The sequence below is a fragment of the Marmota monax genome, unplaced genomic scaffold (genome assembly GCF_021218885.2).
Source record: "Marmota monax isolate L192 unplaced genomic scaffold, Marmota_monax_Labrador192_F-V1.1 WCK01_AAM20220418_F8-fsc00016, whole genome shotgun sequence".
Taxonomy (NCBI): domain Eukaryota; kingdom Metazoa; phylum Chordata; class Mammalia; order Rodentia; family Sciuridae; genus Marmota; species Marmota monax.
Window position 1 is genome coordinate 10,201,350 of NW_026695209.1, and position 26,611 is coordinate 10,227,960.

Sequence of the window (26,611 nt, forward strand, 5' to 3'; positions counted from 1 at the left end):
TTTAAAACCTAATCCTACGGACTCCCTTAGTTATGTAGTTTTTTAGAGGGAGAAAATAAGTTTCAGCATTTCTGCAAGATGATTCAAGGATCAAGATCAGAACAGTGTTGGGCACCATACCTGCCCCAACCAGTTGCCTCTGAATGAAGAAGAGTGGACCCAGATGTACTTCCAAGAACACACATTTGGACATTTGGCTGCTCTTTATTCTTGATTGGGTTCATCACATTCTTTTTGTTCCTCAAGCTGTTCCCTAGCCTGAACTTTTCCCACACCTGCCTGCTTCCACCTCTGCAGGGTGGCCTCCATCCTGTAAGACTACCAGCTGGAATTGGCTCCTGGGAATAGCATACCTTTCAGTCTGGTGCATACCACAACCAACTGGCCCACCCAGTTGTTCACAGCAGCTTGGCCCCATGCTACCTCCCCTTGAGAGCAGCTCCAGCTGAGGAATCTCTTTGTAGTGAGCCAGCCCCACCCACTTATACCCAGCTGGTCCCAGCCAGTTGCTGCAGCTAAGCAATCAGACACTCCTATCTCCTCACATAGGCCAAACCCAAGAATGCTAGTGAAGTAAGTGGGTTACCTCTCCTTTAAGTGTTCCTAGCCTCTGCAGGGCAACCCAAGATCCATTTCTGCTTGCAGGAAGCTATGAGATCATTCCTACTTAATCTTTGATTAGACATTTAGGCCACAGCTATTAAAAGCTTAACATGTGCCTTCTTTCCTCCTTGCTTAACCATGCTCTTCCAAGCTTATCTCTGAGGAAGAGTAGAAAGCATTGGACTTGGAACCAAGAAATTAGGCTCCAAAAGAACATGAGCACTTAACCACTAAGATCCTGCATTTGCTGTGAAGACTAAACACTATCTTATTATATAATAAGATAATACTTATTAGAGAATTTAAAACAATATGAACAAAATTTGAATTGAATTTTCAAAAAGATTTCCCATGCCAAAAGAATGAAGCAATAAGAGTAAATGCAAGGGTTTCTTGAAAGAGCCCACGACTCTAGCTATTCTAAATTAATTAGAAATTTGTGACTTTGAGAATGGAAAAAATCGATTCCCATTCATTTTTCTCCTTAAAATCTTCCATTTGATTAATTTCAAGTTGTCCAAATCTCAAAGAAGTGTTACTCAAGAGGGACTACAGTTGGCCAGAAAACATTCCCTAAAGATTCCCACACCGGGGCTGGGATTGTGGCTCAGATGTAGAACCCTTGCCTAGCATGTGTTCAATCCTCCCTCGGTTCAATCCTCAGAACCACATAAAAATAAATAAATAAAATAAAGGTATTGTGTCCAACTACTAACTAAAAAATAAATATTAAAAAAAAAGATATCCACACCAAATCTCTGTGGCCTATGAATGCTCTCTTACTTGGAAAACTGCTCTCGTTTTTTACTAATTTAGGAAGTTTAAAATGAATCTTCGGGTATTTTTGAGGTGTGCCCTCTATTCAATGAACACTGTTCTTGTATGAGAAACATAGAAGAAAATCTGAGACAGAAATGGAGAGGAAGTCATCACAGAGGCAAAGACTGGAATGACACAGTGACCTGACACTGGAAGAGATGAGGGACAGAACCTCCACAAGAACCTTTGAAGAAGCAAACTGTGCTGACACCATGATTTCACACTCGTGGCATCCAGAAATATGAGAGAATAAATTTCTCTGTTGTTTAATGCCACCAAAATGTGTGGTAATCTGTCATGGCAACCCTGAGAATATAATATAGTGATTAAAAACTCTTCTATTAGTCTATTCAGGCTGTTGTAATCAAATATCACAGACCAGATGGCTTAAATAACAGACATTTATTTCTCACAGTTCTGGAAGTTGGGAAGTCCAAGATCAAGTTGTCAGCAGATTCCTGGACATCTTGTAGTATCCTTACACAGTCAAAAGAGAAAGGCAGCAAGCTCTGTGGTGTCTCTTTTTATAATGGCACTAATCACATCAAACTGACTCCACCCTCATGACCTCATCCAAATTTAATTACCTCCAAAAGGCTCTACATATTATCAGACTGGGTGTTATGTCTCAGCAGGGGAAAAACACAAATATTTGATCTTTAATACTGTTTCAATGATGCTTTAAGAGCATAAATTCTTCTCAGAGGGATATTTTAGTTCTCTTTTTATTAACATCATATGTTTTCATATCCCTTTCCACTCAGGAAGAGTTGCCTATATATTTGCCAATATGAGGTAGTAGTAAAAGCATAGAGACTTAGCATATAACTTCTAAACATTCTTGTCTATTACTCTGGTTATTAATATTTTCACTCTGAAATTCACATGTTTACTTACATAAAATATTTATGCATATTTACATCTTTATATATACAAATAAAGAATATATAGTATTCTTGTATGCCATACGTATTATAATAAATAATTATATATAGATAAACATATTCACATATGCACACACACATTAAGCAATTTTTAATTGACATTCCTAAAGGTCAAAGTAGAGGAGAATAGAACTGTTTCATTGTCATGCCATCCAGAATATGGAATACTTTGATCTATAGTGCCCTGGACTACCTTCCACCAGAACAAAAAAAAGAAAAAAAGCCTCATGTTATCTCTCCCTGGTATGGAAGGAAAATGTTCACTGGAAAAGGTGGACTAGAGTTGGAATAGAAAAACATGGTCAGGAGTATGAGGACCATGTAGGTCAACCTTTGATGCATATGTCTGAGGTACTGAAGCTATGATGAGGACTCTCTCAACGGTCATGTAGCTTCAAGTATAATACACTCTAGTGATTATTTACCTCACCTCTCTGGCTGCTGCTTCTCACTCCTATTTTCTGGAACTTTTTTCTTTGACTGACCTCTAAATATTAGGTCATTTCTGAGTTTAGTACTGGTGTCTCTTCAAACTGTATTCAAACCTAGTCAATTTCATCCAAGGACATAATATTAAATGCCCTCTCTATGCTGATAACTTCCAAACAGATACTTCTAATCCTTCTCCTAACATTTAGTGGGAGTTTGGTGCAGATATTTGTATTTCAGAACAAATCCAAATAGTTGTCTTTGCTCTCCACCCTACAGTTCACTTCTTCAGTCTTCCTCATTTCATTAAAATGTACCTCAATTTACCCAAAAGCTCAGGCCAAATATTTAGGAGTGCTTGACTCTTCTCTTCTTTCACAGGCAATCCATCAATAGATTTTATTAGCTCTATCTTTAAAATATTTTCCAAATCTCAACAACAGAATTTGGACTTCAACACATGAATCTGGACAGTACAAACTTTCAGTCCATAATAAATGAAGTAAAAAGAGGCGAGCAAAACTGAAGAATAAGTCAATGATTGAAATAGTTTGATCTCTCAAAAGGAGAAAAGCCAAAAAAGGAAGGTGAATGAGCTTCATGCTTTATCACACATTACTTATGTTAGTGATAGATAATGACTGAAGGTCATTATTTAAGTAGTCTATGCTTGATAAGTTAAGATACAACTGTAATTTGAAACTACTTCAAAACACAAATATTTAGTCATATTATAAGTATCTTTTACCTCCTCTACTTCCTTGACCTAGACTACAATTTTTCATATAAATTTGCATGCATCTGTGTCTTACATGACCAGTAATCCATAGTTATTCCATGGAACTTCAAGTGAGTACTTGGTTGAGCCATCTAAACAATTTCCTAAGTGAAAACGAAACAAAATTTGGGTTCAAAAGAAACATACTTTGAAGTCTACTAGCAGTAGATTGTTTTGTTGTTTACAATTACTCAATATCACATTCCCCTGAAGAAAGATTCTCCATCCCCATTTATTTCCACAAAACTTGCCCATGCTTCCTGTGAGAAAAGTTTCCAAAATACAGGATGTGGGCTTGGCTATAAGGATGAGGATAAGAGGATGATACATTTGGTCAGTGGGATGTTCTGTCCAAGCAGAAGCTTTTAGAGTGTCATGAGTTTCTTCCAGCTCCATTGTCCTTTCCTCTTATCTCAAAAAATAGGCAAGTCTCTACCTGGTTCAAGTGATCTATTCAAGAGAATTAATCTGAACTGGTTGATTAACTGGATTCATCATATCTTCACTCTTCATGGGTTGGAAGGTAAGATGTTCAAAGGGGAAGATAATGATGAAAAATATCACAAGAAGTAGAAGACTATTCTGGGAGGTTTGTGCTCAGACTCTCATTCATGAACCAAAATACCACCTAATGTGCATCAAAATTTCACTATTTGTATGTTTTTCTTTTCTACTTATAAGCTTGGTTCTGCTATTAGGAAAGAAAATAAGCCAAGCCTATACATTTATCAGCTCCCAACTAGAAAATATAGATCAGAATGAATATTACCAGCTACCATAGCAAATGCTTCACATTATCACCACAGGAAAGGTACTAGGAGGGATAAGATTACCTCCCTTCTTTGACATACTAATCAAACTGTTTTTGCTCACAAAGTCTAGATGTATGTTTTGGGCAAATTCTTTCATATCCATCCCCAAAATCCAATTAAATGAACATCCAGTGATGATAAGTTGTGTTGTCAGTCTTACCAAAGTAGAAAATCAGCAATCAATAATATGTATCATAATTTGATGCTGTCTTGTGTAAAGAACAGAGAAAACAAATAAATACAACTTCAAACTCTCTCCATACTGTACCTTAAAAACTTAATCACAGTAGGCAGGGATCTCTCCTAATTTTGTCAAGGACCTCAAGTGGAAGTAGAAGGAAGTTCTAAAACTATCAGGAGAGCCATCAAAGCAATGTCTAGGAGATTTCCAATCAAAATGGCAGCACTACACAGTGGGGGAAATTCCTAGAACTGCTTTTTATGACCAGGCACAACAACTAGCTTTAAATTTTTATCCCAAATAATTGTTTTATCTTGGGTTCCAGGAAAAAAAAAACACTAAAATATAGACTTGAGAGACAGCAATTTATTTAAGAGGTAATTCCAAGAAACACTGGTAAGAGAGTGAGAAAGTGAGATAGAGGAGTAATTAAGCCAACAAATAGTTGCATATTGGATGACATTACCTCTGTAGACAAATAAATGTAAAATTTAAACACAAGACTCCTGCAGTAGCAATTTCTATTAATTTATTCATCTATTTATTGAACTATCATCCTACTCCAGCCACAATTTAGATGTAATTTTAATTGAACAATACATATATCAGCTAAAGAGGACAGTTTTCATTTACAAGTCCTTCAGCACAGTGGTTTCCCAAATTTGAAATTTGGTTTACCAAAATTCTCTTCTACTTTTTCTGGAGGCTTTATCATAATCTGATTTTAAGACCTCTTATATGAAAGGAGAAAACACTAAATTAAACACAAGACAGTGTGTAGTAAGAGTGCGCAGACCTGAAATTTAAGAGATCTGTGTTTTAGTTCCAACAGCCCTTTCTTATAACTAATAAGCCTGGATCTGTTATGCTTTTTAGATTTCAATTTCTTCAACTGTCTAGTTCTCTGCTTAATTAGAGTATCCCAATTAAATTATTTTATAATCCTGTGTGCAACAATAAAGGTGATACGATGTGTTTTAAGATTATTTGAAGACATATTCTTCAAATTTTTTCAGTAGAGAAAGGACAGACTCATAGGAATGCATGAGAAAGATTAATGTAGAGTACCATTTAGACAGTGAGAAAGTCGGAGGCCACTTCAGTAACATAAGGGTGAAAGAAGAGACCAACACAGAGATTGTCAGTGGAAATTAAAAGTAAAAGACAGGGGGGAATGATGTATTAGAGAAAAAAAGATGTTTGCAATGACAAATGGGATCAAGGGAGCAGGAGTCACGATGTCATTTAGCTTGGGTGTCTGGGAAGAGCATAATGCCACTGACTGAATGCCCAAACACTCGCAGCACCAGTCTCCAATGCCCAGCCACCAATCCTTCTTGATTGTGTCAGAATCATGTCAAAACAGAGGAGATGAAACATGCATACACTTCAAATGGAGAGTTAAATGTACTTGTCAGATTGAAAGACATCACTTTCATTCAACTTAAAAATATATATATATTGAAGATGCACCCAGAACAATATCTAACAGATAGTAGGCACTCAATATTTATTAAATGTACTGAGTCCAATTTTTGTCATCTTCTCTGAAAAAGAAATAGGAATGCTCTGAGAAACCCTAGAGAAAAATCTTGCAGAAGAATATTTTCTACAGTATGCAATGTATCTGAATTCTCCCTTGGCAAACGTGCTTTACCAAAATGTTTCTGTCTTTGGTAAGTATCAACAGTGTGAGAGCATTTAGAAAACTATCAACTTCCTATTACCTAAATTTTAAAACTTCCTGCCACATATTAAGACTATGAATGATTGATTCACAGTAAAACTATTAGAGCTAAGGACCAAACTTCAGCTTCCTTCAAAAATAAAAATTTCTACTATTTAGCAAAAAACTATTATAACTAATAGGGACAAAATTTTCCTTTCCCTTTATTAAAGAAAGGGAAAATGTTTTGCTAAGAGAAAATAATTGTTATGCCAAATTATATTTTTATATTATTTCTCCTAAATTCCAAGAGAAAAACAAACTCTTTCCATCACCTGTATCTTCAAAGCCAAATTCCAAATTTGCTCTTACAATACCCATTTATTTATTTTCCATGAATCTATCTTTTCTTTTCTTGCCATCTACTCAGCACTAAATACTACTAACTACAGCCAGGTATATATGCAAGAAATAATAAACTGACATAGAGAAGCATAGAGGGAAAAAGTGGAAGCATTATTTTACTTTTTTTCTCAGCCAAGTAATTAACCAAAAATTCTAATACTTACCTCCTCATTAATGTTTAAAACAATCATTCAATATTTGGGCAAGAATATATAATTTGCTTTTTCTCACCTTCCTATCTGCACTACCACAAACTTGCCCCAGTACAGAGTAAATATGAAAATTGGCAGTAGTAAATATGAAAATTTTTAATAATATTTTTCCATACAAAATCCTAACTTCAAAAAGCCCTATTCTTGCAATATTTAGAAAAGTGTTCAGAAGCCAATACTTCTTCTAATCAGATTAGCAAGTGGTTCTTGTTAATACTTATAATGGCAAAGTTAAAGCTTGCTTTCTAAAAGCTAAAACTAAATTGTTGTGTTTTACATTCACCTTGCTTAATTAATAGGCTGTCAGAACTTGGTAGAACCATCATAATCCCACTACTAAAAATAAAATTAAATGGAAGCAATCAGTTTCAAAAATTTTGAGATTTCTTTAAAAAGTAAAATTTGTGTTTTCCTTTTATCTCTCTTAATAGCTAGGGTTTGAATGCCATACTTTTCCTGGTTATAACTCATAAATAATTCACATTAACAATAAAGGCTACCTGTGGAAGAAAGAGACAGCACAACAAGAAAATCATGTTTGTGGAAAAGTGGATTTCTGATTAAATAAAACAGATTTAAAAAAGATACAGAACTCTGGGATTTTGAGAAGGGATCAGTAATACTATTATGAAGAGTTTAAATATAAGACACCCATAAAGAAGCAAATTAGTTGCCACAAATTATCAACAGTGTTGACTTTAGATCTTCACTAGATAAAACTTTTCTGGCTGCCTGTTCACATATTTGTCCCATCAGAACACTCACTGATGGAACCAGTTTCCTTTTTAAATTATTCTTAACTATGGATGGTTCAATTTGGCCATTTGAGAGTGAGAATATGGCAGTGATTTCAAAACAATGTAAGCAAAGTCTGTATGTCTGGATAGAATTATTTGCCTAACTGTTTTTGATTCAAATTCTGTTCTTCTGAAAAGCAAGCCAACCAACAATTCCAATGTATTATGAGTTTCAGTTAGACTGTATGGCACTAAGAGTAAACTTGGAGTCTTTAAATTATAGATTATTTTTTAACACTCTTCTCATTCTATGCTTTAATACATAACTAAGTTATATAAAACATTTTAAAATAAAATATGATCTGTGTAATTTATATTTTATAACCCCATTGTGTTCACTAGGCATATATAAATCACTTCTCAACTCATGAGTTTGTACATTCAGAATAAAAAGTGTATTTTCTTGGTAGTTTTTTTAAATTTAGTCTTAGTTTCTTTTAAAATGAATTATCTGTTGAACAAAAGTTCAAAACAAAGGAGATTAGAGGGGAAATCACCATACATCTATTGTATCCCCTATGTTTTTAATGGTAAAAGCTAAAATTTGTAAATAAATAAATGAGCATTGAACCTTCTCAACTAAATGTAGCCATACTAATGAAGAATATCCTAACTAGGGTTTGGGCGCAATTATGTGTTATGGAAAAGAGATGAGAAAGTAAATCTTCAGTATATCACAAGTTAGAAAAGCAACATACCAAATAACTTACTGATATTTTTCTCCTTTCTTATAACAACTCTATGTGACTTAAATGTCTAAAATCCAATACAATTTTGAAGTGATTTTATTTCAAAACATCAGTAATCAGAGTCTATTTCTGAGACATCTCATCCACTTTAATTAACCTTTTTTAAAGAATGCCAGACTGGGCTAATTTTGAGCCATCTACCTGAAACCAATATGCCAAGAGAGTAATGCAAAATAAAATATGATTTGGCCATCTCTACTATTATAAAACTTGGAACAATTTACACAGGGGGAATTATAACACTTTAATCATGTTTTCCTGCTATTCCAGCCTTGAAAAAAAAAAAAGGTTGTCCTGCCATTTGCAACAACATGAACGAAACTATAGAACATGTGCTAAGTTAAATAAGCCAGTCACAGGGCGACAAACACTGCATGATACTAATTATAAGATGCACCAAAAATAGGCAAGACCATAGAAAAGAATAGGTGGTTGTTGCCAAGGCTTATAAGGGTCGGGGGATAAATGGGAGACTATTTCTGCAATGGGTATAAAATTTATGTTATGCAAGAATACATCCAAAGTATGTATAGTGATACAATTCCTATTTGGATAATACAGAAACTCTCAAGATTTAAAATCTCTACTGAGTCATGCTTGATGCCACTGTACCTCTTCTATAAATTGCAAAACTTTCCAGGAAGTTTCTTTGTCAGTATAACCTCTGATACATGGTTCATTTATTTTCTGTATCTTAATCTGAAAAGAAAAAAATAGCAGTTCAGCTCTTTTTCATGGCGCCTTGTAGGCGATCAGCTGTACCAAGATGAAGCTGAATATCTCCTTTTTGGCCACTCATTGCCAGAAACTCATGGAAGTGGATGATGAATGCAAACTTCGTACATTTTATGAGAATTGTACGGGCACAGAAGTTGCTGCTTATGCTCTGGGTGAAGAATAGAAGGATTATGTGGTCTATATCTGTGGTGGGAGCAACAAACAAGGTTTCCCCATGAAGCAGAGTGTCTTGACCCATGTCTGTGTTCGTCTGCTACTGAGTAAGGGACATTCCTGTTATAGATCAACTCCAACTGGAAAGAGAAAGTGCAAATCTGTTCAAGGCTGCATTGTGAATGCCAATCTATTCTCAACTTGGTTATTGTAAGAAAAGAAGAGAAGGATATTCCTGGATTTAGGGATACTACTGTGCCTTGCAGACTGGGACTCAGAGCTAGCAGAATCCACAAACTTTTCAGACTCTCTAAGGAAGATGATGTCTGCCAATATGCTGTCAGAAAACCCTTAAAACAAGGAAGTTAAAAAAAAAAAAAAACAGGACCAAAGCACCAAAGATTCAGTGTCTTGTTACTCCCCATGTCTTGTAACACAAGTGCCAGTGTATTGTTCTAAAGAAACAGCATACTAAGGAGAATAAGGAAGAGGCTTCAGAATATGCTACACTTTTGGCCAAGAGAATTAAAGAAGCTAAAGAAAAATGCCAGGAACAAATCACCAAGAGACACAGCCTGTCTTCTCTGAGAACTTCTACTTTAAGTCCAGTCAAAAATAAAAATTTTTAAGAGAAATACTTCCAAAAAAATAGCAATTCAATTTAAGGAGTTCCCCAGATTGTTTTAGGAATTATGAAATACTTTGTACAACTTACACAAAGTATGCAATCCATACATGCCTATATAATCTTCACATCAAAATTTATGAGACACAAAGCACAATGCATACATCTAATCAAAACCTGAATATGTAATAACTGCAGATTTAAACCCCAAATTAGAAAATAAAAACTTCTTCATTTTCATTTGTAGCCTCAGAGTTGCATCGGTAAAATTAAGCCAAGAATTGTTAGCTGATGACCAATTTCCAAGTGTCAGACTGAAAGCACTAAGCAGCTTAAGTGCTTCATGAGGCTGCCAAATTGCAAAAGGGTGTCAGAGTAGACCGGAGGCAACGTTATAATTCAGCCACCCATTTCCTGGTAGTGAAATTTTTAAGTATTAAGAAGAGTTACCAAGGATGTATATGAAATCTGTTTAAAAGATATTTCTCAATAGAAAGATAACCTTTGTGAGACAGTCTCTGGGCAATCTTATCACTCTAATCTACAAGAGCACTCACTATGATTCTAACAGCAGAATGGAAAGTATGTTTTGCACAAGAATAATTATTTTATCACTTATATCATTTAGCACTCAGTCTTTGTACTGAATCCAATATCAGTATGGATATAACTGAGTCCTTTTCTTTTGGTTTGTTTGACCCTCAGTGCTCCTGCCCAGGAAGAGAAGCATAACACACCAGCAACAGAAGTGACTAATGCTTGTAAGTGAACAGATCACCATTTGGTTCCTATCTAGAGAGGAGGAGAAGTTAGGATAGGAGTTCCATATTTTCTAAAGTGAATGGGTTTCTGTAGGCTCTAGTCTGAACTGAGCCCTCAGATTGGAGCCGGGATAGTCAAATTTTGGTGGTGCTTCAGCAAGATGGGACATCATGTAGACATGACTTACACAAAAGATTCTTATTATCTGAGGAATATCTGGTAATTTGTCCTCTCCTGAATCTAGTATTACCTCCAAATAACTTTACATGATCTTTTTAGATCTGTAGATAACAACAAACTCACAAAGATTCCTGAATGATACATTTGTAAATTGCCTATGAATTTTTTCCTATCAGATAAAGGTAACTGAGAATCACTTTATTTTATTAAGCAGACACTTTTATAGCACATACTATGTGCCAGGCACAATTCTAAAGTGCCTTGCAGACATGACCTCCATTAATAGTAATAACCACTGTGAGTTAAGTAATGTTAACTAGAGTTCACAAATAAAGACACTGAAGGGAAGAGAATATGCAGTTTGCCCAAATCATGCTGCAAGGAAGTGGCAGAGCCCAGGGTTTGAACCCAGAGGCTCTGTCCCCAGAGTTCGGGCTGCTCTGCTATGTGCCTCTCAGAAGCGATTCCTATTTTCACAAATAGCACAGCAGTTGTACAATAATTGTATATTTGAATCCATATTCTCTATCAGTAAAGTGAGGCTACTACTATCTATAAAAATTAAGTAGGCTGTTATATATAAAGCAAAATTCAGTACAGTGTCTAGCACCTAGTAAGTGTACCACAAACTGTCATAAGTTTTATCACATCATTGCCAGTAGTGATGTCAGGATGTCATTACACAAATAAAATTATAGTAGCTATTAGTGTCCAAGAGGACTTCTTACATATTTTTTACAATTTGTTTTCTCATTTTATCTTTGAAATATATTAAATGGAACAAGGAATACATGATTTCTGTTTTACATATTAAAAACAAATAAAACATCACTGGGCAATAATTTGTATGGGACCTCAAAAGCAAAGGCAACAAAAAATAAAATATATTAATGGTGTAACATTCAACTAAAAATGCTGCTGTACAACAAAGGAAATAATCAACAAAGTGAAGAGACTACCTAGAGAATTATAGAAAATATTTATGAAGTATACATTTGATAAAGAGATAATATAAAAATGTATGAGGAAATAAACTCAATAGCAAGAAAACAAATACCCTATTAAAACATGGGCTAAAGATAGGAATAGGTATTTCTCAAAAGAAATGCCAACATATATATGAAAAAATATCCAACAAAACTAATCATCAGGGAAATTCAATCAAAACCATAATGACACATCACCTCACCCCAGTTAGAATAACTACATTAACAAAAAGGTAACAAATGTTGTTGAGATTGTAGAGAAAGGGAAACTCTTGTACACTGTTAGTAGGAATGTGAATCAATATAGTCATTATGGAAAATAATATGAAGCATCCTCAAAATATTAAAAATAGAATTAGCATATGATGCTGCAATCCCACTACTGGGTATATCTAAAGGAATTGAAATTAGTATGTTAAGAGATATCTGCACTTACATGTTATTCAAAACAGCTATAAAAAAAATGAACAAAACCGTATCATTTGTAGATCATGGATGAACCCAGAGAATATTTATGTTAATTGAAATAAGCCAGGTGCAGAAGAGGTACACCACATGATCTCATTCATATGCAGAATCTAAAAAATGTTGATCTCATAGAAGCACAGAATAGAGATAGTGGAATGAACTTTTTCCAGAATTTGTAGATAGTTGGCAGTATGTAGAATAGAGATATATTGGTCAAAGGATAAATAATTACAGTGAGATATGAGGAATATTGTTAATTTATTTTATGTGTCCATAATAGGTAAATATAGGAGACAGAAAGTAGATAAGTGATTGCCTGAGACAGTGGAGTGGGGTTAAGTAGGGGACGGGGAGAGAAAAGAGGAGTAACTACTAACAGTTATAGTTTTTTATTTTATTATATGTGATGAAAATGCTCTAGGCTTGGTTGTAGGGATGGCTGTACTATCTGTGAGCACACTAAAAGCCATTAGGCTATATAAACTTTCAATGTGGGAACTGTATGATATGCAAAATGTTTACATAATAAATATGTAAAATAAATAAACAAAAGCTGTTTTTTAAAAAATAATTTTATATATATACATATACATACACACACACATATGTATGTGTGTGTGTGTGTGTATGACCTTAAAGTTGAATAGAAAGCATGCGACCTCGCATCTATGAAATAGTATGTGGGTATGTAAGAGAAAAATAAAATAAAGCAGGGGCCACAGAGTGCCTGCATCTGTGTGTGTGTGTGTGTGTGTGTGTGTGTGTGTGTGTGACTAAACTATCATGTGAACAAATGAATAAATAGATACATGATAAAAATTGGTCTTCATTTGATCTCTTTTCCATTTAATTCAGATAAGTGCATACTATATTTCCTAAAAGTCATGGGCATACATTTTAGGTACATAAACAAGCATAACATTCACATCATTCTATTTTTATCTTCCCAAGAGTATTTCTGTTGTTACTGATGTGTGTGTGGGTGTCTTAATCCTTGAGGAAGATTTAATGTAGTATAAGTACAGCATGCTAATACATATTGATTTAGACCTTTGACACCACTCACAGAGTAAAGGCTAAAACCTTCTTTCTTTTAAAAACCAATTTACATATTATTCTTGATTGCAAGAGAGTGTTGTCCACTATAATATCCATTAAGTACAATAAGTAATTAAAATATATATGATTAAATGCATCCCCTCAATCTGGCAATAATATATGAGAATAGTACCAGTTTTAATAACTTGCCTTTTTAAGGCCAATAATGCTTTGCTAGATTTGACTATTTATTTTTTATTTACTTCATTAATTATTTTTTTCTAAGGAAAATACTACAAATAAATCATTTCTCTTTGCTGGTAAACAGTGTACTCCTACATAAGGCACAAATAAAGAAATTTTGCCTCTGCATTGTGAGTTATATGTAGAATAAGTGACATCCTTTCAATATACTGTGAAATTCACATGTATTCTTAAATGAAATAATACACATTAAGCACCTAACTTTCTATCATTTAGAAAGCAATCAGTATTGTGTCTCATTTTTAACATTATGCTTTAGAGTATTAAAGTAATATTTTTCTGAAGTCTTATGATGTGCAAGTGCAAGCAGTATCAGAAATGTTATCCAAGTGAGAGTGATCTTCACAAGGAGGTTTGTCATTGAATGTTATCCAGCATTCAGGGAAAGTTTGACATGTACTGAGCAGTAGTCTTCTAAGACAGAAAAGAAATACATATGAAGCTAGATGAAGCTAGTGAGGGTGAACTCTAAGAGTCTTGTTTTTAAGAGCACTCTGTCCCCAACCAGAGTCTATCAATTTATTGTTTTAATTTTTTTTGTGTGTGGTGTTGGGGATTGAACCCAGGGCCTTGTGCAAGTAAGGTAAGAACTCTACCAACTGAGCCATGTCTTTAGCCCCATCGAGTATCAATCTAAATGACACCAGTGACCTTAGTGTCATGGGTCCCCTGAAGATATCTGTCTATCAAACCGTAGTCCAGTATCCCTGTAAACAGCTAAGAGTGAAACAAGTATCTTCCATCCCACAGGCTGTGGGGTCTGTTGAAGCCTGAGTGCTGGACTAGAAACAAAGTGGCAGTCTCTTCTTTGAAATGCTAAAGTATCCAAGGTATGCTTATAGACAAAAAGTTCTAGGCCACTTGCTGATATCCTGCTTCAAGGTCAGAACTTTATGTACATATTTCATGTGTCTCAGAGAAGCTATCTCACTACATTCTGTTCAAAGACAGCATGTATCAAAAGCATTTAAAATTAAAAAGTAAATATTTAATTTTTTTCAAAAAAGAAAATTGTAACAGTTAAAACAAGAGAAATAGAAACAAACTATTCTTGACATCTCTTAAGACTGAAATTCTGTTAGGAGTCATTTCTACACAGGTTTAAGTAGTAGCTTTGCAAATATGATTGATGATTGATTTTTGTATTGGAGATTGAACCCAGGGGTATTCTACCATTGAACTACATCCTTTTTAACCTTTTTTTTTTTTTTTGGGGGGGGGGGGGGGGGCAGGGTCCAAATTGCTGAGCCTGGCCTCAAATTTATGATCCTCCTGCCTCAGCCTTCAGAGTCTCTGGAATTACACACATGCACCACCAAATATAATCTTTAAAGAAGAATAAATAGTTAGGGTCAGTAGATTAAGTTTTAATAATTTAATTCATATAACTAAACATGTCCAGAAAACTAGTGGATTGACTAATAAACTGATGTATTATATTCATGGAAAATACATTAATATCCAAATGTTTTATTCAAAAGCAGCCTATTTTCTAATTATTAACTTTGCATGTTTTCTTTTCTTTTTTTCCAAAGAAATGGACTATAATGATAGGACAGGACACAATTCTCTCCCTTCCTTACCTACGCTTTCTTAACAACTCAAGAAACAGCACATCACAATGTAGAGTAACAAGAGAGCTAAATGTATTTACTGGCAGCAATGGGTCTGTTGCACAGTCCCTGAGTAGCCCTTAGCATGATGGATCTGAATAAGCCATTACAGCTTTAACTGGCAAATGAGGCGTGTGATTACCCTGTATTTATAACAAAAAGAAAGGCATCCTTACAGACCATTTGCCAAGAGCCTCGCGGGCCCTTTAAACAGACCCACAGGAAAGATTCCCAAGTAGGCAGTAAGACCAATAAAGCCAAAGCTTGGCATGTTATCAACTTATTATCAAAATTCCCTGAAGTGGGTGACCCTCTTTCTCATACACTGCCTCCATTAACTGAAAATGTCCTCTGATTTTCAAATCAGCTATAGACCAAAGTCATTTGATTTTTTTTTATTTCTTATTTATTTTTATTTTTAATCTATTCTACCTTATCCTGTATTTATTCTCTAATCTCTGATGACAAGTCTTACCTCTGTGTTAGAAGGTGACCCATACCCAGCATTTGAAACAGCCTCTCATTCCCTACTTAGCTGAACCAGGACACTGAACTTATCATGCTCTGAATGATGATGATGATCATCATCAATTCCTGCCATTTTTTTTTCTCTTTAGAAACCAAAGCAAAAAGTGGAATGTGCTAAACTAATCTTTGGGATCAGTTTTCAGTCTCTTTTTCAGGAAAATTCAACGTTGAAAGTTGAAACCTATCTCATGGGATAAAAAGCTGCTCTGAGAGCAAACTTGGATTTTGAACTTTCACTGTTACTGTTGTTATTTTTTATAATTAATGTGAATATTTGTCACAGTACTGTCAGCAGATCCACATTTCCCCCCTCTTGCTCATGAGACTGCTTTAATAATTTATTATTAGTGTGGGGAATCTAAGGAAGTCCTTCCTACATGGAAGCAGGAGAAACACTTGGAAAATCAGATGAGCCTTTTTTTAATTCCCAAATGAAGTTTTTAAAGTTCACAAAAGAGGTAGAACTGAGATGTTTCCCTTATTTGAACTATATTATGCCCAAAATGTAGGTGAAAAGAGTAATTACTGGGGGGAAAAAAGACACACAATTGTAGCAAATATAAGTATCTAATTCAATATCTGGCCCTGTCAAGTAATACATAGTTATCAAAGTTCATAAAGGACTTCTAGAAATCAGGAGAGACAACAAAAGAATACTCCCAACTCAAAATACTTTAAGACTATAAACCAATTAAAGTATCATTATTGTCACATATTTCCTTCCAAGCCAGGGGAAAAGCTTGTGATGTTCCGGAAATTAAGCAAAAAAAAATAGTGAATCTTGCCTTTGTGGTTTGTTTAGGATGATCCTAAGAGAGAGGTTGTTAAGATAGGACTCCGTTTCCGGTATGATTGAGGCCTTAAATTAAAAATACCAATTATTTTCCTGATGTGAAATTTGCTGGTTCATTGAAACACATCGATATTTGAAAAGGAACTAGTCAAAACCTAAATTTACTACTCTCGTTATAGCCACCAACAGTGTTTAAGAAGTTGAAAATTGATATTTCAGAGAGAAATTTGTGGGGAAAAAAAATGTTAGAGTACTATGGCTTGTTTTCTCTTTTTTAGTATGGAGGGAAAGAGGGAATATTTCTCTCCCCACCTTGAGCATGGTTTAAAAAAAAAGAAAGAAAGTAAAATTCCACTATTTGAAAAATGTGGCACATCTTCCAACATCCTTCCAACTGAAGGATGACCATCCAAGTCAAGAAACTTCAGGGTTTCTGAAAGTCTACAGAGTGTGTACAACCAACCCACCTGCACACAATCCAAGAGCCATTCACCAACTCTACCAAGCTGATATCAGCTCATACAGGATTAGTTAAGAGAGACCTTTCTTGTTCCTTCCTCTGCATGATCCAGATTTAGCCAGAAACCTCCTTAGCAAGAAGAGGGAGGAGAGATGAAAGCCAGGAGAAAGAGAAAAGCCAGGAGTGGGGGAAAAGAGGCTTGTGTTGCCTAGTCTGCCAAGTTTTCCCACACAGGTTTTGGTCTGTAGAAGACCTCACCTGGAACAGGAATAAGCTTTGATTTTAAGTCAAGAATAAAGTTTTGATTATCACTCTGTCTAGACATAAATTATTGAACTGAGTTTATTTAGATAATGAATATGACTCATGAATAACTAGTTCTCCAATATGGATTTAAGGGGAAGGTAGGGAACAAAATAAAAATGGATGTTTTTTAGTTTTATGAGTTCAATGTTCTGGTTACAAAAGCAACTTTTCAAATTTCCTTTGCAGAATAAAATATGTTTTCCTATTATTAAAAAAAAATAATGAACTGAGCACAGTGGTGCATGCCTGCAGTCCCAGTCACTCATAGTGCTAACGTGGAAATACCACTTGAGCCCAGGCTTAGAGGCCAGTCTGGACAACATAGCAAGACCCTGTCTCAGAAAAAATAAAAAATGGTTTTAGGTCAATATTTTAAAGTAATATGTGCCTAGCTAATAAAAATTCACTAATAATTTTTTAGTCTTTAAACTCCTCTAGGATTTTATGAAAGGAATCACATAAATTCATTTTTTCAGGTTCATCAGAGGTCTCACCAAAGAGAGCATGAATTTCCTCCATAATCTCTGCAAAAGTAGTTGACTGGCTTCTGATTATGTATCTCCAGATCCATGAATTCATAGATACTTCAGGCTTTCTTAGACAGTGAGTATTATTAAAAAGTCCTTCTTCTTATTAAACGTCCAGCTCTTTACTGCCTTCTCAGCTTAGCAAAAATACACCCATTGTTCAAATCCCAGGTCAAATAACTCTCAGAAGAGTCTGCTTGATCCCCTCCTGGGTCCTCACTGCATTTCTTACTTGGCCATATGAGGCAATTTAGCACAACACACTTTCTCCTTGGCTTATAAGGCTGCCTCCTTCAGGAGAGCTGATACTAATCCACAGTACTAGGTCTTACAGAGGACCCAAGATAACCAGAAATGGTTCCTGCCCTTGAGTTGTGTTAAATCCACAATCAAGGACAAAACAAATCCACTGATAACCTTAACAAAAATCCAAAGGAACCAGTGTCAAAGGGAGGTACAGACCTTTGAAGGAGAAACATTACTTTTTCCTCTCTTGGTACAGTACCCTCTCTGTAGTCTGGATTTTCTCTAGCCTCTAGACTTCAACTTACCAACAATTGGCACTGATTGATAATTTTCTGACTTGGAGACTAGGAGAACATCAATATAATCAATGGTATTTGAGTTAGACACTTCAAGACAGGCAAGGTAGCACGTGCTCATAAGTGAAAAGAGTCTTTGCAGAGAAAATAAAATGTTGAGAGGGCTGGGATTGTAGCTCAGTGGTACAGTGCTTGCCTTACATGCATGAGGCCCCGGGTTCGATCCTTAGCACCACATAAACATAAATAAATAAAAATAAAGATAATGAGAAAATAAAATGTTGAATAAGAAGTCACTCACTGAGACCTCACCTAACATATACAGGAAATGGCACGTCACTCCATTCGGCAGATGGGGAATATGAGGGTAACCTGATCAGGTAATCACAATAAAGAGACAGGCTTCAAATTACAAACCACCTTCTGTCTCATCTGAAAGTCAGCAAAAGCAATGAGATTCAGGGCTCTAATTCTCACTTCAAACTTGAAGAATTGATTTCTTCTCTCAAAACTTCAGTAATTAGGTCACAGGCATAATACCCAGTCCTGGCTGACCCAGTGTTCATCAGCCAAATATGAAGAAGTGAGCCAAAGACATAGAAGAAGAAAGTGGTGGTAACAGTAGAGATAAGGGCTCAGCTGCATAAGAGATAGAATTGTTAATAGAATTGTTACTTAGTATTATTTAAGAACATGATTGCCTTGAATATATTAATATTTTAAAATCTTAGGATAATTTTCAACTTGAAACAAATTGATATTTTTAGATTTTAACATACTCAAATTCAGCACTGAAAATTATGTAGATTACTTGAAACTCTTCTGTAAATATTAGTATGTAGAGTGTAAAGATATAACTAAAAATGCTTATATATAAGCATGTTGGCTAAAGGAAATCCTCTCATCTTCAATGCAAGAAAAAGGATATAAAAAAGATCTATATAGCCCAGTGAATAGAAAAAATAACTTCAATTATAAAAGCATGCAACCTGAATGTGTGTAGTGTAAAGAGAAAGAAATTTAGGGAGAAGAGACACAAAGAGACACAGACAGAAAAAGACAGAAAGAAGAAAAAGGAATATATATTTTTTATTTTGTATATTTTTATATTAAGTAAAATATTATTTCATAATATTTTATGTATTGAATTTATACAAAAATATAGACACCCTGGCTTGTTTCTCAGAAAAGACCACAAGACACCCTCAGAGCTCTATAGGTGGATAAGTTTTCAGAGTAGTTTTGATTTGCATTTCTCTAATTGCTAGCAACTATGAACATTTTTTCATATATTTGTTGATTGATTGTATATCATCTTCTGAGAAGTGTCTATTCAGGTCCTTGGCCCATTCATTGATTGGGTTATTTGTGGGGTTTTTTTTGTTTTGGTTTTGGTTTTGGTGTTTAGCTTTTTGAATTTTTATATACCCTAGAGATTAGTGCTCTATCTTATGTTTGAGGGGTAAAGATTTGCTCCCAAGATGTAGGCTCTCTATTCACCTCACTGATTGTTTCTTTTGCAGAGAAGAAATTTTTTAGTTTGAGTCTATCCCATTTGTTGATTCTTGATTTTTAATTCTTGCACCAAAGGAGTCTAACTAAGGAAGTTGGGGCCTAATCCTACATGATGGAGATTAGGGCCTATTTTTTCTTCTATTAGACGCAGAGTCTCTGGTTTAATTCCTAGGTCCTTGATCCATTTTGAGTTAAATTTTGTGCATGGTGAGAAATAGGTGTTGCGTTTCATTTTGTTGCGTATGGATTTCTAGTTTTCCCAGCACCATTTGTTAAAGAGGCTATCTTTTCTCCAATACATGTTTTTGGCAACTTTGTCTAATATAAGATAATTGTAATTTTGTGGGTTAGTCTCTGTTTCCTCTATTCTGTACTGTCATTTTGGTGCCAGTACCATTCTGTTATTGTTACTATTGCTCTGTAGTATAGTTTAAGGTCTGGTATAGTCACGCCACCTCTTTCACTCTTCTTGTTAAAGATTGCTTTAGCTATTCTGGTTCTCTTATTTTTCCAGATGAATTTTATGACTGCTTTAAGTCTGTATAGTACTTTTGGAATTATGGTCATTTTGATAGTATTAATTCTGCCTATCCAAAATTTCATCTCACTCCAGGCAGAATGGCAGCTATTATGAAGACAAACAACAATAAGTGTTGGTGATGATGTGGGGAAAAAGGTACACTCATACACTGCTGGTGGGACTGCAAATTGGTGCAGCCAATATGGAAAGCAGTATGGAGAATCCTTGGAAAATTGGGAATGGAACCACCATTTGACCCAGCTATCCCTCTCCTCAGTCTATACCCAAAGGACTTTAAAACAGCATACTACAGGGACACAGCCACATCAATGTTTATAGCAGCACAATTCACAAGAGATAAACTGTGGAACCAACCCAGATGCCCTTCAATAGATGAATGGATAAAAAAATGTGGCATATATACACAATGGAATATTACTCAACAATAAAAGAGAATAAAATCTTGGCATTTGCAGGTAAATGGATGGAGTTAGAGAAGATAATGCTAAGTGAAGTTAGCCAATCCCCCAAAACCAAATGCTGAATGTTTTCTCTGATATAAGGAGGCTGATTCATAGTGGGGTAGAGATGGGGAGCATGGGAGGATTAGATGAACTCTAGATAGGGCAGAGGGGTGGGAAGGAAAAGGAGGGAGTATGGGGTTAGAAATTATGGTGAAATGTGTTGGATATTATTATCCAAAGTACATGTATGAAGACACAAATTGGTGTGAATATACTTTGTATACAATCTGAGATATGAAAAATTGTCCTCTATATGTGTAATAAGAATTGTAATGCATTCTGCTATCATATACAAATAAAAATAATAATTAAATAAAACAGAGAATAGTTCTCACTAAATTTAAATTATTACTCTGTCTCTTCTTATGTTTAGAAAAAAAGGCTTGGATTTCTTAAGCTTGCCAAGAAGAATCAAGAGACTATCAGAAATGTTTAACTCAGGAATGGCACCTTCAACTAACAAATTTGTAAAATGCTGAATGCTCAGTCTACCTATACACCCACTTGTTTCCAAAAAATGCAATGTATGTACTTAGATTGTAAACATCCTCAGGATTCTTGCATTAATTGACATATGGTTCATCTATTAACTGAAAAGTTCTCAGACTTGTTGGGATTTGGCTCTTTCAATTCAGGTTGATTTGAAATAAAATTACTCACATAGATTCAAAAGATTTGGTTTGTTATATTTTATAGACACCTACTCAAATCACATTATGAACTTCTAATATAAATCGTCCTATGTATTCTCTACTTCATTTTCTGTTCCTCAGAGTTTCTGGGCATTTTAAATATAGTCTATATGTATATATGTGTGGATAGGAAGAAACTCATAAGGAACTCATAGTCTATGAGATTTCAGCCACATAATTTTAGAGTTGGAAAATCTCAGTGCTGTCTTCATCAACATTTTTTTATTTTATAGATGACACCCAAAAAGAAATTAGTCATTTCGGACTGGGGATATAGATCAGTTGGTAGAGTGCTTGCCTCTCGTGCACAGGACCTTGGTTCAATCCCCAACACCACAAAAAGAAAGAAAGAAAGAGAGAAAGAGAGAGAGAGAGAGAGAAAGAAAGAAAGAAAGCAAGCAAGCAAGCAAGCAAAAAAAAAAAAAGCAATTTGTCATTTCTTCAAAATCCCACAAAAGGATTCAAAGAAACCTGGGACAGATTTTTCAGGCAAGTGGCCTTCCCAAAAAGAGCACTTTCCAGTCTTCCCTTCCATCTTATTTCAGAACCCTCAAAATGTGGATTATTTGGATTATCTCCAAATCCCTCAAAATACTCAAGCAAAAGAATAATTACTACATAGAAAGTCAAGGACTGAAGCTCCCATTCATATTATTTTATTTCTTCCTCTTCTCAATTCTAATAGGTAATTGGCAAACATTATTCTCCAACGTGTAGCCATACTTAGTGCTGAACCTTTACAGAGCATGAAGTAAAACTTCCTACAATACATAGAAGCCAATAAACAGTTATCTGTATCCAGGTAGATGAAGTAGGCCCAGGTGAACTTGAAGCCTGTGCAGTTAAAATGTTGCACTGTGCCTAAAGTCAAGCAAGATCTATTATTTCCTGCATGTGATTTCTAAAATGCCTATTTTTTTTTTCTCATGACTTCACACACCATGATAAGGTAGAGGTTAAACATAATGCTTTTTGCAACTGCTAGAATTTTTTATTGTCTACATTGTGCCAATAATGTTCTTTTATAATTATATTTTACATAATGCTTTTTTTTGGCAGATGTCTTCCTTTGAGGCCAAATGCCTTGTACTTACATCAAAAGACTTTCCCCAATGCACCCACCCTCTTCAAGTTGTGTCTTTCTCAGAGCCACAAAGCAGGGGACGGGTTATAAGTATAATGTCAGATGGCACACAATTTGTTTTAATAACCAGCAGTGGGATGCTTGTTATTCACATTAAATACATAATAGACTAAGCAGGTGGTGCAGTTTTCATTCCTGATAGATCATAAGAGACTAAAATATAATGATGTTATATTCCATGGTATGTTTCCCCTCAAGCTCTCTTATCAGAATCAAAGAAAATTTTGTGCTACTATGATTTAAAATATTGCATGGGTAGCTCTTTGCTTTTCTATTAAGTCAGTGTTCAAAGAAAACAGATTATGAATACATATTACTTTTTAAATGTTCTTCCTTGGCAAGGGTCTGGATGGATGCTCTGGTTACCTAGGAGATGAGGACAAAATGAAAATTGATTGACTTATCAAGTTGATTGTGAGCTGAGCTTCAAGTGGCAGCTGTGTGTGCTGCACATAAAATGTAGCTGCTTGAAAGTGATTTTTTAAAAATTTGTCATATCAGTAATGATGCCACATAGATTGCTAGGTAGAATAAAGTGGCTCTGTGTTATTAGAAAATGCAGTATTGAATGATATCCTAATGATTACGGTTGGGAGAAAACATATTTTAAAGAAGTAATTCTGGCCTGGATGTTTGTTTGGATATGTCACTAAAAATGACTGCATTGATGGTGGTAGAAATCTGTCTATGGTAGGACTCCTGCTGCTGGCTCAGTTTTTAGTAGTAATAACCCTGTCTTCTGTTGGCTGAGAATGGGCTAGTGGGAGGAATTTTAATGGATCTTACTGTAAAGGCAGCTATAACCTCCACCCTGTCTATTTCTAATGCAATTTTTCTTCACTACCAGGCAAGACAATCTATAGACAAAAATGCCCTGTTTTCTGAGCTCTCCTAAGTTCGTAATATCCTCTCTCTCTCCAGAAGCCCATGCCTCTTTCTTCAACTTCATCACTTTGCACCTGTGGTCTTCTACGTGGGCTACTCTCCTAATTTTGGTCCCCCCCGCCACTATGAAAACATGTGTCTAGTATTTTGTAATATTCATGTTCTTGTTCTTATATAGCAATCCAGATGGAAATACTCTGATTAATTGAAGTGCTAGTGGGTTATAATAGTTGATATAAACTGAGTGTTTGTGTCTCCCTATCCAAATTCATATGCTAAAATCCTAACCCCTTCCCATGAAATGTTATTAGGAAATGGAGCCTTTAGGAAGTCTCATGAAAGCAGAGACTTCCTAAGTGGGATTATTTCCCTTATAAGAAGAAGCACAAGTCCTTACTCTCCACTGTATGAGAACATGGCCTTCTGCAAAAAGGAATTGAGCCCTCTTCACATGTGGAATCTGCTGGAACTTCCAGTTTCCAGAACTATTGGAGATAAATATTAGCTTTCTAAGATTCTGAGTCTATGAAAATTTGTTATAGCAGCCCAAATTGACTAATACAATGGACTAAGATTATTCTTCTAAGAGTTACTTTCATTTTTTTGGAGACAAAGATTCAATCCAAAACAATGGCCCTGTAATTGTAGAATTCAGCCTTTCTTGGAAGACAAATAGAAACTAAATTTTAGGTCACAGAAAAGTTTTTTGCTCTTTGATTCACACCCTGTAGTTACCATGAAATTGCAACATATGAGCCAGAACAATTTATCTCAGGAACTAATTGAAACTAGAAGGCAGGAAAACAACTGGAATTTTCCTTCTTTCCCTGTAGAAATACTACTCCATGACCATGTAGCTCTGTGAAATTTCTAGGCAATACATAATACATGGCAGGGTTTGCTGTAATTTGGAGCAACTAAAACAGGTAAATAGTACATTCCAGAGTGAAGCATAGGAGAGTGGATGCTCAGAAGCACACACCTAAATGTTAGGTACAGGAATTGTCCATAAAGTAACACTCTTAACATATAGAAGAAAGATGGCAGCTACAAGAGTAATAAAGTAAAATGCTGAGTTTAGGGAAAGAGAACTATGAACAACTGAAGAACATAAGAGAACAGTTGAAAAAATTAAGTGACAGTGATGGTCACTGAATAGGAAGTGTTTTTATTATAATAACATAAATTTTATCCAAATTAATCTGTGAATTCAGTGGAATCCCAATCAAAATCTACTTAAAACTAGACTTTATGACTCAATTTCATCTAGAAACATAGGAAAACAAACACTAATGAAGAGAAACTTCCCTTTCAAGGTACTAACCAGAGAGGATCCAATATGGCGGAAAAGAGGGAGGCAGCATTCTGTGTCACTCCATGACCTGGATCTCAACTAGTAGGAATACTGCTTCTGTAAGAGTGATATGGAACCACTACACAGTTGCTTTCATGCATAAATCACCAGCACTGTGCCCCCATGCAGGACACCAGGCCTCAGCATTAGAGCAGGACTCCAGACTACCAACACCCAACTCTCAACTACTAGCCCACACAGGGTTTCTTCTGCCACACGACCAGCGCTGGCTTCATGAAAGAAGGTTCGATTCATGAATAAATGCTAGGGAGTTTTAAATTAAAGAGACAAGACTCTTATTACCTTTAATACCAGCTGCAAGACGGCTTCTCCTAGCTCCTGCCTCCAGCCACCTAATGAGGTAGCGAGGTTTACAGAAGAGACGAGAGAGAGAGAGAGAGAGAGAGAGAGAGAGAGAGAGAGAGAGAGAGAGAACATGCCAGGGAGTGGACATTTATTGGGGAACAAAAAATTCAAGGGGGGGCTGGGGATGTGGCTCAAGTGGTAGCGCTCTCGCCTGGCATGCGTGTGGCCCGGGTTCGATCCTCAGCACCACATACAAACAAAGATGTTGTGTCCACCGAAAACTAAAATAAATAAATAAATATTTAAAAAAAAATTCAAGGGAAAATCCTATCCATTGAAGGTTAAGGGGGACAGCATCCCAAGGTCAGGGGCAATGATTGGGTCTTCGGGGCAGTGACCAGACACGCCTCTGCACGGACAAGTCCTAGGATCTGGAAAAGGGTGGGGAAAGCTCTGACACAGCTGTGTCTAAGCGCCTCTCACCCAGCCAGGGAGGTAACTCAAATCATGTGTGAGGATGGCCTCCCACAGTTTGTGAGGGCCTTAGCAGGTTCACTGCATCAGCACAGGCGCAGAACTCCCAGACACCACTGCACTCCCAAGCAGGACACTCAGCTGCTACCCATCCATAGGAACTCCAGCCACCACTCCCTGATGGATCCCCATCTACCAACGTGGGTCTTCCCCAGTTGCCTCTATCTTGTAATTCGGCAACTACTGACATAGTCCTTGGTAGTCTGCCTGTGGTCTGCCTGCACTTGGAGACATCCCACAGGCTCTGAAGACAGCCAAAAGCCACAATGCTGCATGCCACAGAGCTCATCTCTGAACATATCGCACAATGCCATCACCAGGTCCCACCCCCACCCAACCCGGGCATTGGAAGCTGCTGCCTCCATCTGGAGTCACTTTCCTCACAATCTTTGGTGGGGGCAACTCCTGGATTGGAACTCCAGTTAGCCAGGTATCCGGTTTCCAACTCACCCCTCTCCCCAGCAGCTGGTAACCCAGCACAGTAACTGCCCAACACAAAACAGCTCTCAGTGGAATGTGTGCACAGAGCAACCAGGATGCTGCCTATGGAAGCCCCAGTGAGAGAGGTCCCTTAATTGGGAACTATTAAGAGAGAGGGAGACAGGGTGCAACAGTTTGGAGACTAACAGAGAGACTAGGAACTGGGAAATCTTCAGGCAAGATATGGAGATAGGACTGGGCACTCAAGTCATACAAGCAGACCCAAAAAGAGACCCTTGAAGTACAGTCTCCCTTCAGGGACTGGGGGTGGGGGGAGTG

The 26,611-nt window shown here is 36.1% G+C and overlaps 1 protein-coding gene and 1 pseudogene across 2 annotated transcripts in view; one reads left to right on the forward strand and one right to left on the reverse strand.

Annotated features, from left to right (window-relative positions):
• Chodl (chondrolectin) overlaps positions 1-26,611 on the reverse strand; it is a 362,706-nt gene that overhangs the window by 251,187 nt on the left and 84,908 nt on the right. The window lies entirely within an intron of this gene.
• LOC124083745 (small ribosomal subunit protein eS6-like) lies at positions 9,162-9,915 on the forward strand (annotated as a pseudogene).